General features: G+C 35.5%; 1 long non-coding RNA gene across 1 annotated transcript; it reads left to right on the forward strand.

Moving 5' to 3' along the window:
- Nucleotides 1-19,647: 19,647 nt before the first annotated feature.
- Nucleotides 19,648-20,522, forward strand: LOC113274249. Its single transcript, XR_003322896.1, has 2 exons — nucleotides 19,648-19,861; nucleotides 19,976-20,522. It is a non-coding gene; the product is annotated as an uncharacterized LOC113274249 (long non-coding RNA).
- The last annotated feature ends 204 nt before the right edge of the window (nucleotides 20,523-20,726 follow it).

Consider the following 20,726-nt stretch of genomic DNA (forward strand, 5'->3'; position numbering starts at 1 on the left):
AGTAACTCCATATACATCACTAGTTCAAAAGGAAATAATGTCAGGACATTTTGGATGTTTTAAAATTTCAGTTTCACAATTAAAGCAAAGATCTGAACTTCTTGGTGATAAAGAAGGAACTACTGATTCCAACATTACTAAAGGTGAAACACTTCATCTTCATATACTCGACCAAAGTCTACGTCAACAACAAGAATTTCGTCAAATGGGTATGGTGGTGCACGTACCTTGGAGACCACAAAGAGGGTCGCTGGAACGTTTCTCACCCATCTAAGATCGTGTTTTCACGAGGATTTTGTACATCCCTACCCTAGTGATGCAAGTAAGATTTTATTTTCATAAGGAGTCGAATTCCTAGTTTCATAAGGATTTGAATTCTTACATTGCGGTTTTTTGCTGATTGAACACGGTAAGACATCATAACCGTGATGAAACTGAGACATATCACTGGTGGTGTTGATAGGGTGTAGAATACATCCTATTTATTATCTATTGTTTATGCTTTCTCTGCTATTTTTCTTGTAAATTATGTATTTTACGCGTGTTTTGAGTTTTATAGCTACTTTGGAGTCATGCGGAAGAAAAGAAGAAGAAATCATCCAAATTGAGCGACAAGGGAAAACTAGTCATTTCAGAGAAGAACACAATTCAGAGCCAGTAAGATTGAGCTGACTCGGCTAACTCCTTTCCTTGACCCAGCTGACTAACAGAAGACCGTTAGATTGACAGTTAAATATAACGGTACCGGACGGAATATTCTGTCAGCGGCGATGAAGATTCCAGCGACCGGCAGGGATCTTTCCAGTGTCGTATTCTGGTGGTACCAGTGAGTTCCGGGGACTCAATTAATGAAGAATTTTCTAGACTCATCTAGACTCATCTAGACTCATGGGTTTGAAAAATTGGGCTTGGATTTGGAAAGAGAAGATGGAAGATTTGATAAAGACTTGGATTTGGAAGTTGAGCTACAAAGGGAAAGTGGTGTTATTATGGAATGAGGATTCTATTCCTAAGAGGATTGCTAGGAAATTGAAGCCTATAAATAGAGAAGTTCTCTACACACCTTTGACACACACAACACTTCTCTTTTCTTTATTTTTTGTGTAAACTTCTTAGCATGAGTAGCTAATTTTCTTATTGATTGAGGATGAATTCCTAGTTCTTAACATGTTTTGAGTTTTGTTTTTAAATTTACTTTGAAGTTTTTCACATGATTATCGTTTGTTTTTACTAATAGGAATGTTTATACATTCATGGTTGATTGATAGATTGTTTAGGTGGTCAACTAAATTGATTTTTTAATTGATCTAAAGCTAGTGAAAGTTAGGGGATAAGTAATCATTTCTTGAGTCTTTACATAAGTAGCAAACACGAGACCTTGCGGAGGGATTATGTGGAGCAATTGTGTGTGGAAACTACGTTAGCAAGTAGACCTTGAGCTAAGAGTCTAACTACTAATATCAACCTAATAAATTCATAAATCTTAATGCGTTTAACTAAATTACATCTTCAGTGAGCTACTACTAGGTGGTTTGGTGAATAGAATCCGGTAGTCGAGAACTTCCATATCCGGTGATACTAAGGATTTAGGGGTTTAGCACTGAGCTAGCTGCTTTACCTATGGTTGGTGATAATCTGTGATTAATAAAAAGTGGAAAAGAACATAACTTGATTTATTTTTTTGCAACGAAGAAGGATTCCTTGATATAATCTCTCTTGTTGATTTCAACTTAAACTTTTAATTGATTTATTTACTTTCTTTTGTTTTTAAAATCTATAACCAATCCCCCATTTTTGTGACAACTAAACAACTAAAACCTCTTGCTCCTCGTGGGAATGAACTTGACTACACTATATTACTTGTTAATTAGGTGGAAAACTATTAATTAATTTGTTGCGGTTACGACACGCATCAAATTTTGGCACCGCTGCCGGGGACAAGAGAAAGCATATTACAACAATCAATAAGGTTTTCAACCTCAACATTATGGCAACTTCCAACCATCGTTAGGATACAATCAAAACCAATCTTTTGGCTATGATCAATTTCCTACAAAAATTTATGGATATTCTCATACATATCAACAACCTTGTAATAGGTATGTAAGTCAAGCACCAAGGTGGGATAAGTCTACTTCTAAATGGCTTCATTCGAGTTGTATGCAGATTATGAAAGAATTGCAAGATATGCGACAAATACTAGACCAACTTGACCGTGATAAAAAGAACGGTGCACAAACTAATTTCTGCAACATTTTTTCTTATCCGACTCTGGATCGTAGTTATGATCATTCACCCATTCAAAGGGAAGAGTCCTGGGAAAGAGAACCTATTGTAGCCAACGGTGGTAAGCGTGTGAACGTCAAGAAACTTGCACATAAATCATACAAGTTGGAAGATGATGGAACCTCTGAAGAGCTTGTCGCAGAAATTAGTAGGACCATTCATATGGAACTTAAACGACGTCTGGATAAAGGTTATGAAACCGATGAAGATTCTTATTATGGTGAGTCTGAAAGTGAAGATGATTGTGTTGAAAAGGACCAACCTTTGGAGACTTTTGATGACGCTAGTGTAGCTTACTCGAGCCTTGATCTTAATAATGATCAATTACCTATTCAAAAGGTAGAGCTTGAGGAAGATGCAATTATTGCTTTTAAAAAATTCCTTAGGGAAAGAAATGATTCCGCGATAGTGTATGAGCGTTGCAACAATGAGGAAGTTATTCCAACTCCGGATCATAGTAACGATCTTTCACTTATTCAAAAGGAGGAGATTGGGTGTGACTTACCTATTGTTATAAACGGTGTAACACCCTCACAAGATCTTACAATTTTATACCGGTGAAAATCATTTTAGTGAATGACCCGATTCCGGTGATGAGAATGTTGAACAGATGATGCTAGAGGATGAAACCAAATTCATTGATATTGTGGAAGACCCAATTGAATCTGCCAATGATTTTAATGATGCCAAGACTTTGGTTAAGGAATAAAACGACGAAGAATGGTTGCAAGGTTTGATAGAGGACCATGATATACAAGAGGTAAGTAATTCACTTGAATTTTTTAAGGATGAAGAGGATTTCGTAATACAAGAAATTGTGCAAGGTTTGTCAAACCCTTTGCATATTGATTCTTCTCCTTTACCTCTTATTGGTTTGAATGTATGTGCTTCGAAGGTATTTTTGGATGATTTTGTTTCTAGATATCCACCATTGGAAACACTTGATGCTAACACTATGCAGGTTTTCCAAGAGGAATACATGGAAGTTCCCAAATTCTATGTTCTTTATGCACTTCCGAGTGTGGACAAGACTAAGTGTGGGGGAAATTTCTATCGAGAGATAACATTATTATTGTTTTCTTGTGCTAACATTTGTATGGAGTTATTGTTTGCAAAACAGGTACTATGGGTGGATCCCCAAATTTTCCGATTGTTAGTATATGGGGAGTGAATCTTACAAGAGCCAAGTCGGGCCGTCGAATTTAAAACAAGCGCTTAATGGGAGGCAACCCATAGGTTTTGTATGTCTTATCCTTTTGTTTTTTGTTTTGTTTATTTATTTTTTCTTGTTCCATATCATGTTAGGATTTCCCACCTTTACTTTACTTGGACGATTCAATTACATTGAGGACAATGTAAGGTTTAAGTGTGGGGGAGTGGTTAAGCATTTATACTTCTAGGTATAAATTTGCATAAAACCTCCAACTTGTAGAGATTTTAGAGTCACTAGTATACTTCTAGGTATGTTTACATAGAGAATTCTGACCGACATAACTGAACTTGGAAGTGTTAGGGAACTACGTTCGGATTTCTTGCTTGTTAGAGTGTTAAATAATGGATTTAATCATGCCGGTGATGCAGATTAGGAGCAGGAGACATGCATTATTAGAGTTGTTGATCAATCATTAGTGGAGACTACCCTATTTATATCATGCGAGGCACCGACCAGATTTCTTTATAAATAACTAAAGAGCTTTCTTTTGAGTGTGTGTCACCGTACGTTAATTCCGGGTAGAAGGTGAGCTACCCAACCTCCCACCAATAGAAGCACTACTATTTGATCTCTTGACTGCTATTTTTGTCAATCATGAGGGTGACGTCTATAGATGAAAGCATCCTTCTTGTAGTTCGATTTGCAGTTAGCACCATTCTCTCTCTCGACAAAAACGGATCCATAGAAACACCATCATCATCAACAAGGGAGCGACATCAAAATCTACAAGGAAAGTTGAAAAAGTTCAAGGTTTACAAGCAACGGAACAAGAAAAGAGAAAATTTCATATCCAAGTAAAGCAACTAGACAATGAGCGTAATTTTATATCCAAGTTGAAGACTTATTTACAAGAGCAAAGAAAAGCAAAAGGTGAGAATTATTGAAGTTTATGATTTCGAGACGATACAAGTTGTGAAGAATCAAGCAGTAAAGTACTTTTCTCACGGCCATGGTTTGTTTTTATTTTCACTTTGTTTTGTATTTTATTTCTCTTGTCTCTAAAAAAAAAGTAAATTGAAATAAAAAAAAAAAAAAAAAATGAGACAAGAGAAAAATTTATCATTGGTTTTATTTATTTAATAAGCCGTGGGGAAGAAAAATCTATAAGGAAGTTTCAAGCGACAGGGATTTAAGGTAAAGAGTTACAAATTGTCAAGGAATTACGAAGTTCGAGAGTTTATCATCAATAGTTGAAGCCGAAGCCGAAGACCAAGAATATAAAAACGAGGAGTGGAAGACGTTTCTACTGGATGCCGTGAGAGTCGTGTTATCATCATTGGCGATCGGATCTGAAGGTGAGTAAGTAATCTCATCCTCGATAATAGTAGTTGATTTCCTTTCTTAGAGATCGCCAGAAAAATGGTTTTTCAAAACGTTAAAAGATGTGGGTTTTTAAAACATTTTGGAAGTTGTCCTTCCCACCATTCAACGTGTTGCAAGAATTCTCTCTTCATTCCTACCTGCACAAATGTGAGAACCATAAAAGTACGTCCTTTGAGTGCAGTTTCATAAAACCCTTTTTGGTGAGGCAAAAGTCGAGGAGAAATGCTTATTGATCGCTCTCAAACATGCATTCTCTCATTATGGTGTGCTTATTTCTCACTCAATATTTAAGAATGAGAATATGTTCTTTAGTATTTCTAACTTCTTATTATTAGCATGCAGAAACTCTATGTCCTCATAACTCTTTGGATGCTTGGGACGCTGGAACGCTTTGAAGTTGTAAGTTTTAGTTTGATTTGCTCGAGGACTAGAAAAGTCTAAGTGTGGGGGAATTTGATAGGGTGTAGAATACATCCTATTTATTATCTATTTTTTATGCTTTCTCTGCTATTTTTCTTGTAAATTATGTATTTTACGCGTGTTTTGAGTTTTATAGCTACTTTGGAGTCATGCGGAAGAAAAGAAGAAGAAATCATCCAAATTGAGCGACAAGGGAAAACTAGTCATTTCATAGGAGAACACAATTCAGAGCCAGTAAGATTGAGCTGACTCGGCTAACTCCTTTCCTTGACCTAGCTGACTAACATAAGACCGTTAGATTGACAGTTAAATATAACGGTACCGGACGGAATATCTGTCAGCGACGATGAAGATTCCAGCGACCGGAAGGGAGCTTTCCGGTGTCGTATTCTGGTGGTACCACTGAAGTTCCGGCGACTCAATTAATGAAGAATTTTCTAGACTCATCTAGACTCATGGGTTTGAAAAATTGGGCTTGGATTTGGAAAGAGAAGATGGAAGATTTGAGAAAGACTTGGATTTGCAAGTTGAGCTACAAAGGGAAAGTGGTGTTATTATGGAATGAGGATCCTATTCCTAAGAGGATTGCTAGGAAATTGAAGCCTATAAATAGAGAAGTTCTCTACACACCTTTTACACACACACCACTTCTCTTTTCTTTATTTTTTGTGTGAACTCCTTAGCATGAGTATCTAATTTTCTTATTGATTGAAGATGAATTCCTAGTTCTTAACATGTTTTGAGTTTTGTTTTTAAATTTACTTTGAAGTTTTTCACATGATTATCGTTTGTTTTTACTAATAGGAATGTTTATACATTCATGGTTGATTGATAAATTGTTTAGGTGGCCAACTAAATTGATTTTTTAATTGATCTAAAGCTAGTGAAAGTTAGGGGATAAGTAATCGTTTCTTGACTCTTTACATAAGTAGCAAACACGAGACCTTGCGGAGGGATTCCGTGGATCAATAGTGTGTGGAAACTACGTTAGCAAGTAGACCTTGAGCTAAGAGTCTAACTACTAATATAAACCTAATAAATTCATAATGCGTTTAACTAAATTACATCTTCAGTGAGCTACTACTAGGTGGTTTGGTGAATAGAATCCGGTAGTCGAGAACTTCCATATCCGGTGATACTAGGGATTTAGGGGTTTAGCACTGAGCTAGCTGCTTTACCTACGGTTGGTGATAATCTGTAATTAATAAAAAGTGGAAAAGAACATAACTTGATTTATTGTTTTGCAACGAAGAAGGATTCCTTGATCTAATCTCTCTTGTTGATTTCAACTTAAACTTTTAATTGATTTATTTACTTTCTTTTGTTTTTAAAATCTAAAACCAATTCCTCCTTTTTGTGACAACTAAACAACTAAAACCTCTTACTCCTCGTGGGAACGAACTTGACTACACTATATTACTTGTTAATTAGGTGGAAAACTATTAATTAATTTGTTGTGGTTACGACACGCATAAGGTGTACACAGCAATGGGAAAATTCTGGCATCAAACCAAGCTTGTGATTTATGGAGGAGAAGGCACACTTTGGGTTCATAAAGAAGCGTCTTTTCTAGACGTATAGGCAGTACTGTTCGGAGATTAGCACATGGGCTTATGACTGGAAGTGTTACAAAGACTAACACGTGGGACATTAGTCAGCTAAAGGAAGAGCAATAGGACATCATATGCCCACGTGACTGATATATAGTACTTTGAATGTGTTTGGTGATTGATATATAATGCATGTTTGACACTATGGATCATTAATCCAAGCTTGAGGCAAGAACGATCCACGGAAACTAATTCTTTCTTTTATTTTTTGATTTTCCTAAGGGCGAATCCAAAAATAAACGGAGAAAATATTCGATCAAAAGCTCATAGCCCGTCTAGCAAGTGAGATTGGACATAGTACATCTATTTCTCATTTCACCTGGGGGCGTCTTTGTAATATAGGATTATCTCTACAGGTAATGGGGGCGTCTAAGGTTGAAGGAACGAATGCCTGGGGAGGAAATTTCTCACCTATTTTTACATTACAAATCGAGTTTATAGTCACAATTTAGGGCACTTTCGCATGTATTTATTAAAGAAATACTTGCATTGTTTTTCTATCAAAGAGAAAAACAAAAACGAAGTGTTTTGCTTGTCAAGAAAATAGTTGCAAGGTTTTTCTAGAAAAGAGAAAAAAGAAAAACAAAGACAAAGTGTTTGGACAGAAGTACTTCAAGAATAAGAGTAAAATGTCTCAAAAAAGGATGAAGCAAAAGGAAGTATATGACAAAAATCTATAGCCGGTCAACCTGTACACTGGAGATTGTCGTACATTCGTTATTCGCAGTCAGAAGAGGTTTGAGTCAGCAAATTCTAGGCCAGTACGAGAGGATGTAGGCAATCACTGTGCCTAACAAGTTACGGGAGCACCCTGCTTTCGAGTGAGTTCTGGCAATATGTTACCAAAGAGATTGAGCAAAATGTGGCAAAACAAGACTGAAGTAGCTGGGAAATTAACGTGCCTGGTTAACTACTGGTGGTACCTGCATTCGAACAAGTGGAAAACAAACAAATAAAATGATATTCTATGAAAGAGAAACAACAAAGTGACTGGTCACTAACTCCAGGTTAAAACAAGGAAGTTCTAACGGAGAGCACATCTATACGTCAAGCCTTACATTCCGGTACGTGCGTAAATTTATATCAGAATTTTTTTAGTACATTATTGGTACTTTGAACGTGTTTCCAATGTGCTAGGTACCTGCAGTATGAAGGTGCATGGAAATTTTAAAGTATAATTGCTATACTTAGAAATGTTGACATAAACCCGGGCGTACTCTGAAAAGTTATCAATGCTAAATTCGCGGCAAAATTATCGTAAAAGTAACGGGGTCATCGTAGGCACACTTCGACGGACAGTCGGGATCTTACTCTTCTTAACTCCTCAACAAGTTGAGAGTTAAGAGGGGGCGATGTTTGTACCCTATTCAAATAACGTATGTGCGTATCACACGAGGCTTATAGTGGAAGCCTAAATACGATTTATTATGGAAACCGGTGGGTTTGTTATGGAAACCCACAAGGCTTATTATGGAATCCTGGATTTGGTTTATTATGGAAACCCACTTGGCTTAATATGGAAGCCCAATTCGGTTTATTATAGAAAATCACTTGGCTTATTATTGAAGCCCAAAAGTCCATGGATAATAAGATCCTAATAAGAGGAGATTAAGATTTCCATGGGATAATTATTATTAATATTATTTAAGATAATTGCAAAATCCTAACAGAAAGAGGATAATTATCTTAAGTGGTTATAATTATTATTCAAAATAATACTTATTTAAGATAAATAAGGATTATGATAAGTATTATATAGAATAACAAATTTTATCATGAATCTGGTTGTTATAACAATTAAACCCTAAAGCTACATCTACTTTCTGCCTATATATAGAGGCTAAATCTCAACTCAAAAGGTACATAATTCTATTCTTTTCACCACAACACACTTGCATATAACATCCTTTGACTTTAGCATAGGAGTGTTTTTGCAGGTATCCCCACCTCTTTTCAACAATTCTTTGGATATTTATCATCAACGGTAGCAATTGGATCAACTCACACGCATCTCGAAGATTGTTGGAGTGATCAATTTTTGCACGAACAGATGGGATAAACTGTTGTTGTAGATATCAGTTAAACCGAGATGAAGAGTGAGTCCCTTCACCGAGAATTCAGTTAAGATAAGCTTCCGGCGATGGAGAGAGTTTAAGAAGAACAAGGAACATAGACGGAGAGTTTAGTAGAAGACACATGGGTCTTATAGAGTCCCCACTGAAGGTTGCACCAATCAGAAGCAGCGCCTACGCAACTATAGTCATCCTTGTTACAACGAAACAAAAGCACATGTTTTTTATAAGTTTGAAAACTCTGTTGACCGACTTTTCATCTTTATCTTAATATATTTATCTTATTAGACATTCACGCCGAGTAGGGTTTGGTGGAGGCATATATATATCCTTGTTTAACCGAGCTTTAGGATTCAACTTTTGGGAGAGAAAATACAGAGAAAAGAGAGAGATAGGAAAGGTTTTATTTCACAAAAATTCTCAACGAACCACAAAAAAAACTGCCTGAAAAAACCACTAGACACAGAGCCAAGCCCAGAGCGGGACCACCTGCTATCTTCCGAGGGGTCCACCGTGACCCATCACAAAAATCTGTGATACAAATAGGGGATTCAGTTTTCACGTGGTTTTAATTCTCGGTATGTCCGGAAGCGTTGTTTATTTCATATCTTATGGTTTACCCCTGTAAGGGGTTTTCTTCTTCTTCTAGATATATTTTTATGGGTTTTAGTAAATCCATGTGTAGCTAGTTTTTACTGATGAGGGATGATTTCAAAGTCCTGAATAATGGAATTATAATTCTTTCTACAAATTTTTTTTAAGTTGATTTCTCTTGTCGATTGTCTCTATTATTTTTAGTGTTTAAGATTATTATTGGGTTGTTCAATTGGCAATTTGAATTAACCTAATAATAATTCTTCTACTAGTATTGGGATTGGTGATACATGTAATAGTCACTCAATTTCATACACAAGTAGTACATCGCAACAGCTGACAGAGGGATTCTGTTAAGCAATTGTGTATGGATATAACACTAGTAAGCAGACCGAGCTTATGTGTCTGATGTTAGGATCAACCTAATTCACAAAACGTAATGCATTCGACTGGGTTACACCTTGAGAGCTTATTCATGGTGGATCGTATGGATATAATCTGGTAGTGGAGCACTTCCGTATCCAGTCACAACAGGAATTCCGGGGATAGCAGAGCTTATTTCTATTCTACGGTTGGTGACAATTTATAATTCAACAAGAAATAAATGAGTGTTTTAATTAAGTTTCTATTCAGTGAAGACGAAGGATTCCGTAATCATCTTTGCTTTCTTATTATATTTTTATTTTACTCTCATCAAACCAATCTCCCCCCACCCCCCCACCCCACCCCCTTTTTACTTTATTTTTGCTCATTCAAATAACATATCAATTACACATATCTATGTGAGAACGATCTCTTACTACCGCTATATTACTAGTTAATTAGTGGGAAATATATCGAGTAATTTGTTGCACTTATGACACGCATCAACTACAAGCAGTTCTTCCTGATTATGACTTTAGCAGCTTCACTAATACGGACACCGCCCTCCTTAAAGCACAAAGTAACCTGGTGAATGCTCTTTTTGGTAAAGTGGTTAAAGACACAGATACAGTTTATGAGTTATTGGACAGACAAAAAGCGGTCTTTGGTCATCTGCAAGCAGCGCATGCCTAGGACTTTCTTTTTGCTCTTCCGATTGAAGGCCTTGGACAGAAGATGTCACCCGTGGAATACCGATCTATCCTCAGTACAGGTTAATGATTCCTTTATACCCTTCAGATTCACATTGTCCGGTATATATCACAGGTTTCTTAGACGCATATGGGGAACACGCAGTCCATTGTAAGGTGGATCCCGGTTTCAAATATAGACATGATCATGTGAGAGATACGTTGTATGATGTTATATGGAGAGCTGGTATTTCAGCTAAGAATGAAACGCCTGTCAACTTTTTGACAAAACCACTTGAGAGGAGATCAACACTCAGGCCAGTGGACTTTCTTATTTTGGATGGGCTAATGGCAAACACACATGTGTTGACCTTGCTGGGGTTTCTACGTTAGTAGGTATTGGACATATCACTTTTACAGTTGGCCAAGCAGTGCCGAGGACTGCCTCCGGTAAGATAGCGAAGCATGAGAAATCATGTATGGATAATGGGCATGCCTTTATCCCCTTTGATTTTGATACTTTCGTTTTCTTGGTTCCAGAGGCGGTCGAACTACTCAGGAGAGTTTAGAAAGTCATGCACATTAATGTCATGACCCCCGGTTCGAGAGAGTTTGTATTTAAGAGGATAGGTTTTGCAATTCAAAAGGGGCTTGCGGCGCAGCTTGTTACTGGCTTGCCTGCTATGTAGTTTTTTTCCCTTGAAACTTCTCAAGCCATTTTGCGGTAAAAGTAGTTTTATAGGTAATCACATTATGAAGCTGTTTAGAAACAGTGGTTTTGTGCGCTTTAGGCATTTAAACTGCGGCCTCTTTGCATAAACAATTTATGGATCCGCTTCGTAACTGTATTGGCCTGGTCCAACTCACTCAAATGAGAATTTAGTTATTTATTTATCTATAATGTTGAAGATATTAACAATGGAGTTGTTGATGGTCAGAATAAGGAATAATGAAGATCTTTTGCTTCTTTATTTACGAAGCGCACACACATTGTTTCGAAAATTGATGTTGATTCTCTATCTCACCCGCCTGTACGTAACACAACAGGTGACTTGGTATTTACATTACCTAGAGAAAGTCATATTAAAGCTCGGGAAACTTGGAAATTTATCCTGGTTGGTCGTCTTGATTTTAAGAAGATCACGTTTGATGATGCAAAGAAGGAATTACTGAGTCAATGGAAGTTGTCTGGCTCGGTTCAATTCATACCATGGACTAAGGGTTATTTTACTGTTAAGTTACAACATGATGGTGATAAGAAGCGTGTGAACTATGAACGTCCGTGGAAAGTAAGAGAACAACAATTAAAGGTGTAGGAATGAACTCCCATGTTTGATCCAAAGAAGGAGAAAATTACTAGGGCTAATGTTTGGTGTAGGTTTCCTTTTTCACCAATTGAATTTTGGGAAGAAGAACTTTCGTTTCGTATAGCTAGGGTTCTTGGCAAACTTGTTTCTGTAGATGCATGAATAAGGATACTTTGCTACTATACTGGTTGATATTAAATTTGCAGAACCAATCAAATATGAGTTCATTATTGAACCTGAAGGGGAGGAAGGTTTTTGGCGGGGCATTGATATATTAAACATGCCAAAGTTTTGTTCGCATTGTAATTCTATTGGCCACGTGGAGGATGAATGTAAACACAAGCAATATAATGATTTGAATAAGAAAGTTGATGCTGAAACTGATCCAATCAAACAACAAGCTATTTTTGATCAAATGACGGAGTTGAAGAGTGAGTAGCGTAACAAACCTGCCCCTAAAAATCAAGCTATACAACCTCAACCTCCACATGAATCTCATGTGGATGTTGTTGATAAAAGAAAGGGTGCTACTTTTGCTGGAGTTCATACTTGCATTACTAGTGCGGATAGTTCTGATGTTGATAGTTCATCGAAATAAACTGAGCGCCATGATGGTGCTACTACACAGCTGGTAACTCAAGGCCATGATGGCTTTACGGAACATGGCCATGATGGCGATGCACCTGAGAATGACCAAGTTAGCATGATTGATGTCTCGTGATTGTGGAGTCTGCAAGGCAAACTGTATTTAATTAGTCAGTTGTTGACTAGATTGGACGATGAGTCTTTGTATTGTTGAGTCGAGCATGATTTACGAATGCTCTAGGATTCATGAATTGAACATGTCTGTTGAGACAGACGTATGATTGTCGAATGAATGTTAATAATTAAAGTGAGAAAATATTGCTCATTTGATGAATTGTTGAATATTGATAGTTGAACCAATATTCCTAAGCAAATATTGCTCGTGTGACTCATTTGATGAACTGTTGAATTTTGATAGTTTAATCAATATTCATAGTCTGAGCAAATATTGCTCGTCTGATGAATTAAATATTGATAATTGAATCAATATTCCTAGTTTGAGCAAATATTGCTCGTTTGATGAACTATTGGTAACGGGACCAAATAAAATATTAACTTAAGATACTGGCAACTGGACCGAGTATAGTCAATTAAAATGTCGATTGCAGGATTAACATAAAATTATTAGTTTTTGAACCTGTTCACAATAATGCTTTGCGGAGCATTATATTCTAAACCCTAATTTTGATCAACTGTTGATCAATTGATGATTTTATGAAAATCAACCACTGGTGAAAGAGGGATCGGCTACATGGGATGATGGGCCAACCATGTAGTGCCCAGATGCTCGAGTGACCAAATACCAAAGTCTCTTTAAGACTAGTTGGTGAAAGGATGATTAAATGCTGGTTTAATCATTTATTGAAATAATACTCGTTTGAGCATTAGGTGATAAAACCTAATTATGAAGAAGTGAGGGACTGACCAAGAAGTCACGGAACCGTCCTTGACGATCATGGGACCAACTGACGATCGTTTGATGAAAGTCCAAGGTGTTTGGAAGAGTTTGAACCTAATATGAACAAATTAGGTCAAACTATGAAAATATGTGGGATCGGCTTCCTGAAAGCCAAAGGGACAACCCTGGTCGGTCAAGGTAACATTCCCGCGTCAACATAGTGTCCGTGTCTCAGTTCTGAGAATTTTGATATTTTCTGACGCGTGTTTGAGAAATATTTGAGAAAATATGGAGAAACTAGGGTTTTGCTCAAACGGAGGAGTTTCATGAAATGAAGTAAATAACAATAATAATAAAATAAGGAATTACAAGGTGTGGGACCGGCCATGGCTAGGGCATGGCCGGCCGTCTAGTAGGTCCGGTCCCGTGACACCTTTCCCTATTTTATTTTGGAAACTTTGATGTTTGGTCCTAGGCAAATATAGTTATTTATAGTAGGGTCCAACCGGATTTTATCTTTATCCTAAGGTCCAAAGTTTTTTGAATCAAGAAAATGACTATTATACCCTACTACTAAATACGTGTGAAACAACAGATTTATCAGTATTCCATATATGTACTGCTGATTTATAATCTAAAAAACAAATGCTTGTTAAAAACAAGTAATAAGTTTATGAAAAACAGAATCGAACACTTTTATTTCAGTTTTACATATATATATACTTGTGGATCAAACTTTTTTTTTTTATAAAACTATAAAGAATAACAAAACCAAAGCAGTATGTTTCAGTATTCCATATATGTACTGCTGATTCATAATCTAAAATTCAATTGCATGTCAAAAACAAGTAATGAATCTATAAAAATACAGTACTGAAACACTTTTATTTCAGTATTCGATATACGTACTTCTGGATTATACAAAAAAATGATAAAACTATTTACAAAAAAAAAAAAAACTAGCAATAGACTTGTATCCCACACTCCTATTTCTCCTTTAATTTCCCATACAAACACCACCTGCAAAAAAAGGTTCAATATTGATTAGGCTATAACATTCAGAAATCGATTTCAGAGAATCCAAAACCAAATCAAAACAATATTTTTCAGTATGTCATATATATACTACTGCATTCATAATCTAAAAATCAACTGCATGTCAAAGAAAAGTCATGAATCTTTGAAAAAGCAGAATTGAAATTTTTTCAGTATTCCATATATGCACTTCTGGATTAAAAAAAAGAAGAAGAAGATAAAACTATAAAAATAGCAAAATTAAAGAAGTATTTTTCAGTATACCATATATGTATTGCTGATGCATAACTTAAAAATCAATTTCCTTTCAAAAATAAGTAATGAATTTGTGAAAAAACAAAATTGCACACTTTTATTTCAGTATTCTATTTATGTACTTTTGGATCAAACAAAAAACGTAATAAAACTATAAAATAAATAAAAAAATCAAATCAATATTCTTTGGCATGCCATATATGTACTGCAGTATTTTTCAGTATGCAATATACATACTTCCGAAACTCTTGTATTTAAGTATTCCATATATGTACTTCTGGATAAAACAAAAAAAGGCAATAAAATCATAAAAATTAACAAAATTTTCAGTATGCCATTTATGTACTACAGTATTTTTCAGTATGCCATATATGTACTTCTGAAAAGTGAGAAAATCAAAAGCAATATTTTCCAGTATGACGTATATGTACTTCTGAAAAGCTTTTATTTCAGTATTCCGTATATGTACTCCTGGATTAAACAGTAAAAGTGATAAAACTATATAAAAAAAATAACAAACCAAAGCAGTAATGAATGTATATATGAAAAATCAGAATTTGAACACTTTTATTTCAGTATTTCATATATATACTTCTGGATCAAACAAAAAAAAAGTGATAATACTATAAAAAACTAACAAAATCAAAGCAGTATTTTTCAGTATGCCATATATGTACTGCTGATTCATAATGTAAAAATCAGTTGTATGTCAAAAAAAACTAACGAATCTATGCAAAAACAGAATTGAAACACTTTTATTTATATATTTTGTATATGTAATTCTGAATCAAATAAAAAATGTTTGTAAAGCTAGGTTTTTGTTAGTACTGCAGATACGTACTGTCGGTTCATACACAAAAACAAACTCAAATAAATCTAAAACCAACAAGATGAAACTAATATAATCAAATCTACTGAAGAAATGAACAAAAAACGTGATTATTCATCTAGATCTGAACTATTTTCATAAAAACAAAATAAACAATCAAGCATCCATAAAACGATTAGATATTAAAATCCCTAAAAGAACAATCAAGCATCCATAAAACGAAGATTAAAACGTCACGAAATCAATCAGATCTTCGTGATTCAGTTGAGAAAAAAAAAATTGGAGAAAATATTACGTACGCATAATAGGAGAGAAGATTACCTGGAACCAAAGAAAGATCTTCGTAAGCAATCTTCATAACAAAAATGAATTGGAGAGAATATTTCGTAAGCGGCAGTAGCAGAGAAGATGAGAGGGAGAGAAAAAAACGGATCTGAGCATGAAAATAAAAATGAAAATAGCTAGATTATATTTGTGTTATAGTAGAAGGATATTTCGGGAAATCTGAATATATACTTAATAGGTTCTACACGTGTACATGACTTGGACTTAAAAAATTGGGTCCATTTTTTTTTTTTAATTATGGACCTCCGGTTACTGGGCTTTAGTGGGTGGACCAGCCACTAACTAATATCTCTATAATAGTACCTTTAGGTAATTCCTACTTTTATATTATTTTCATCATGTGAAGGAAATATGATGAAACTGGGAGATTTTCTTAAACGAGGGAATTTTCTCAAATGAAGGAGTTTTCATGAGACGAGAGAAGGAATAATAATAAAACTAAGAATCAGAGAGGTTGTGGGACAGTCCACGGCTAGGGCATGGTGGGCCAGTAAGCCCGGTCCCGTGATACTGTTCCTTATTTTATGTTGTTTTCACCGTGCGAGGAAATAAAAGTTTTGCTCGAACCGAGGAAGTTTGCTCGAATGAAGGAGTTTCATGAGATCAGGGAAAAATAATAAAATTAGACAAAATAAAGGAAGAGGCATGGGACCGACCACGGTGGCATTGACCGGACGGCTGATGGGACCCGGTCCCTTAGGTGTCCTTTTTAATATTTTATTGTTATTATTTTTCTTCCCTATTTTGCATAGGTTTCCTCGTTCATACGTATTTTTGAATGCTCGTTCATGCATTCGGGTGCTCGTTCGTGCATTATTGCTAAGTACACTTGCACCATTTCTTCGAGTCTTACTCGGTGGTGGCTCAGATGCCCGTTCATTGAATATTTATTACTAACGCATGGAATTTTGTTGGGAAGAGCAATGAATTGAAGTAACGAAATATTATGAAGAATGTAGTATATTTTCTAGGAATTCGATTGATGGATCCTGTGACTAGAAATAATTAATTGATTAATTGATGGCTCTATACTAGAAGGCAAGCTTTCTAGGAACATTATAATTATTCGGAAATCGAAGTATGAGCTCGATTTGAATGGTTATTCTGTAAATTCAGGGAACATTGCGACATCCTGAAGAGGTTATTGCTCTATACTAGTGATAAATACATTTAGGAGCCGTCCAATCATTTTGGTTCTATACAGAAGTGATTACTGAAATTGCTCAGTTAATGAAATATGTCGTGGTCTCAGTTGAGAGACTGCATATGTATGCTATGAGAGGCAATACACTCAGTAAGAAGTTCTTAGGGATGTTTTGAGAGGCAATACACTCAGTCAGAGATCATCGTGGCATGAGTTTTCATTCTTAAACGAGAGACATGAGTCCCAATATATCGTCTGACTACTGGATCAGGAATATGTAAGGTTACGATTTTATCTTTTGTCAAAAATCCACCATCAACACCCACGACCATTAGGTTTTTTCTTTTACCAATAATATTAAAATAACGGTATATTAATATTCTAAAATATTGGACGTACGAGCAAAGTCCTAATTGCCCATTAATGCAATATTAAGAGTTTTATTCAAGATCAAACTCTTCTGAAAATCCAAAATAATGCTCAAACGACCAACAAAATACCCAATACTTTCGGGAATGGACACGCAAGGGTAATGGTAGCCCGTGCACCACCATGACCGGACTAGGTCGGTCCCACGTATCTCAATTATTATTTACTGTTTAATAATAATTTATATGTTTCATAATTCTCCATATCCTTGTTCATGAACGTTTCTCCGCACGCTCGGAAGTCCGTTCACCACCAATGGCCGGCTCTCATGCCCATTGGTTGGCGGATATTTCTAAACCCACGTTGAACAGCTCCCATCTTCAGGGTTTATGGTTCTCCAAAATAATGGTTTCGAATTTACAATAATTCAATAAATGTGGAAAACTTTTATATTGATCCAACAATCAATATTTTTAATGTTTGGTCCTGCTCCAACATTTTTAATTTCTCGACCATACAAGAGCACCCTCACTGGATGACCATCAACTTGGTCGATCATCCAGTACTTAATTGAACGTCCATCCAATTGGACATTCGATCGTTTAATATTCACTAATATTTTAATTCTACTTTTTCATTCGACAATTCATGACATAGTAATGTTGATGGTGGATTTTCGACAAAGGATAAAATCATAAAACCATAATCTTACATATTCCTGATTCAGCAATCAGATGAGTATTGAGTCTCATGTCTCTTATTGAAGCATGAAAACTCATGCCACAAGAGTCTCTGACTGAGTATATTGTCTCTCACAGAATACGAGAATATGCAGTCTCTCAACCGAGGCAACGACATATCTCATGAATACTGAGAAATTTCAGTAATCACTTCTATCTAGAATCGAACGATTGGACGGCTGCTAAAAAGCTTGCCTGCTAGTATAGAGTCATAATGTCTTCAGGATGCAACAATGTTTTCCCTGACTATATAAAAGACATGCGTGTAAAATCCTAATGATTGGACGGCTCCTAGACAACTTGCGTGCTAGTATAGAGCGATAACGTCTTCAGGATGCAACAACGTTTTCCCTGACTATACATAATAAATATGACGCTTCAACTAGCTCATATCGCTCAATTCCCGAATAATTAATGCTCCTAGACAGCTTGCCTGCCAGTATAAATCCATCAATTAATTATTTCTAGTCATTAAATTCATCAACTAAATCTTAGAAAATATTCTACATTCTTCATAATATTTCATTACTTCAATTCATGGTTCTTCCCAGCAGAATTCCATGGGTTAGTAATAAATATTCAACGTGCGGGCATCTGAGCCACTATCGAGTAAGCCTCGACCAAAATAGTGCAAGTGTACTCAGCAATAATGCATTAACGAGCACTTGAATGCTCGAATGAGCATTCAAAAATACGAAGGAACGATGAACCTATGCAAAATAGAAAGAAAAATAATAATAAAAAAATATTAGCTAAGGTGTCAGGGGACTGGGCCCACCGGCCTGCCAGTCATGTCGTGGCTAGTCCCACGTCTGATTCTTTATTTTTATCATTTTCTATTATTTTTCCTTGATCTCATGAAAATTCCTTCATTTGAACAAATGTGAGATTTGGTGACGGTTTGAAATTTTCTACCATGACGGTTTTAGAAAAAAGTGCCACCATACATTGTTGGTCTGGTATAGCTGACGGTTCCTAAAGGTGACCGTCACTAATTGTTATTACAAATCATGACGGTTGACATATCCGTCACGGTAACTGCCTATTGTGACGGTGATTGTTGTAAACTGTTACAATTGATCTATCCTACGATGACCCTTATAAACCGTCATGCACATGTGATATATAATGACAGTTTCTGTCTATGCTGTCACAGTAGTTTTGGTGGTAAATGTCACAATAGCTTGTACTAGTAAATAGTGACGGTTTAGGACTAACCCTCCCAATAGCTCATAACGGCGTTTGCCTATCAAAATCGCTGCAAATTATGCCATCATGTATAACGATAAATACACGACAATGCAAGAACATTTTGACCATAAATATATAAATATATTATTGACACATATATATATATATATTACTAAATATATACATTTTGACCATAAATATATATTATTGACATAAATTGTATATATTATACTAATTATATATATGTTCATTTTCACCATAAATATTTAAATATTATTGACATAAACATATATTATACTAATGTATATATATATATATATATATATTTTGACCATAAATATATATTATTGACATATAAGATTTGTAGGAAAGGCAAAAAGTACGCCTCGTTCGGATCCCTCCTACGATTTTCCATAAAGGATCCTATTATATATACCCACCAGTAAAAATCCTAATTCGACTTTCTAAAAGAAAAAAACCTAATTCACTTTTCTAGCTCTCCGCCGCGCTGGCTCTCTCCTCCTCTATCTATTTCTTCCCCCACATCTCATGTTCTGATATTCCTCCACTATTAATCAAAAATCCAATCACTGGTAATTTCAATACAAAAAAGGTTTTCATGATTTGATTATTTTATTTTAATTTTATTGGGTTGATCATCACAAAGCCTGAATTTTCTAAGTTGGGCTCCCATGGTGATTTTGCAGAAAGATGTTTTAGTATTCTTAGGAGAAGAGATGAAAAAGAAGAAGTTGCGGCCACAGTTGCTATGCACCCTCATTTATTTCTTACAATTTTTCATTTTTTAGATTTGAAGGGTTTTTAATATTGAATGTCTTGATCTTTGCAGATTCAACTTGGTTCTGATTTGTTTTTTTTTAGGTTGAAATGAAAGGGTATGTTGATTCATTTTGCATAGATGGTGAATGTTATTAAAAGGTTGTAACGTCACTCCAGTTTTATGGAATCAGCTTCTAGGTCTTGCTTTAGTCCCGAGTTTGGTTCTGATGTGAAAGAGACGTGGAATTGATTGATTAATGGACAGTTTGATTGAAGGCATCAACAACCCGAATTGCATATATCACCGTATGATATATAGCTGATTAGTTGAAAGGGGAGAAAAGACGGTTAGAAAATCAAGGAGTTGCGAATTATCTAGAATCTCAAAATCCCTGTATATTATGTATCTTGTATTTTTTTTCTTCATGTTTTATGTAAATTTTAAACCATTAGCAGTGATTTCCATTTAAATCAGTTTACCAGTCCATTTCTAATCAGGTTACTAAAATTATTGAATTGCAGACACTAATTGAACCCACTAATTTTGAAGGTCATGATATATGATAGTTTTCCACAGAACCAGTCACTGTAATTGACTTAACGTGACTGTTAATAAAAAAAAGTGCCAGTGAAGGATACTTAAACTGACTGTTATACAAGAAAACCGTAGAAAATATT

The sequence above is a fragment of the Papaver somniferum genome, chromosome 4 (assembly GCF_003573695.1).
Source record: "Papaver somniferum cultivar HN1 chromosome 4, ASM357369v1, whole genome shotgun sequence".
In the NCBI taxonomy this organism is placed as follows: domain Eukaryota; kingdom Viridiplantae; phylum Streptophyta; class Magnoliopsida; order Ranunculales; family Papaveraceae; genus Papaver; species Papaver somniferum.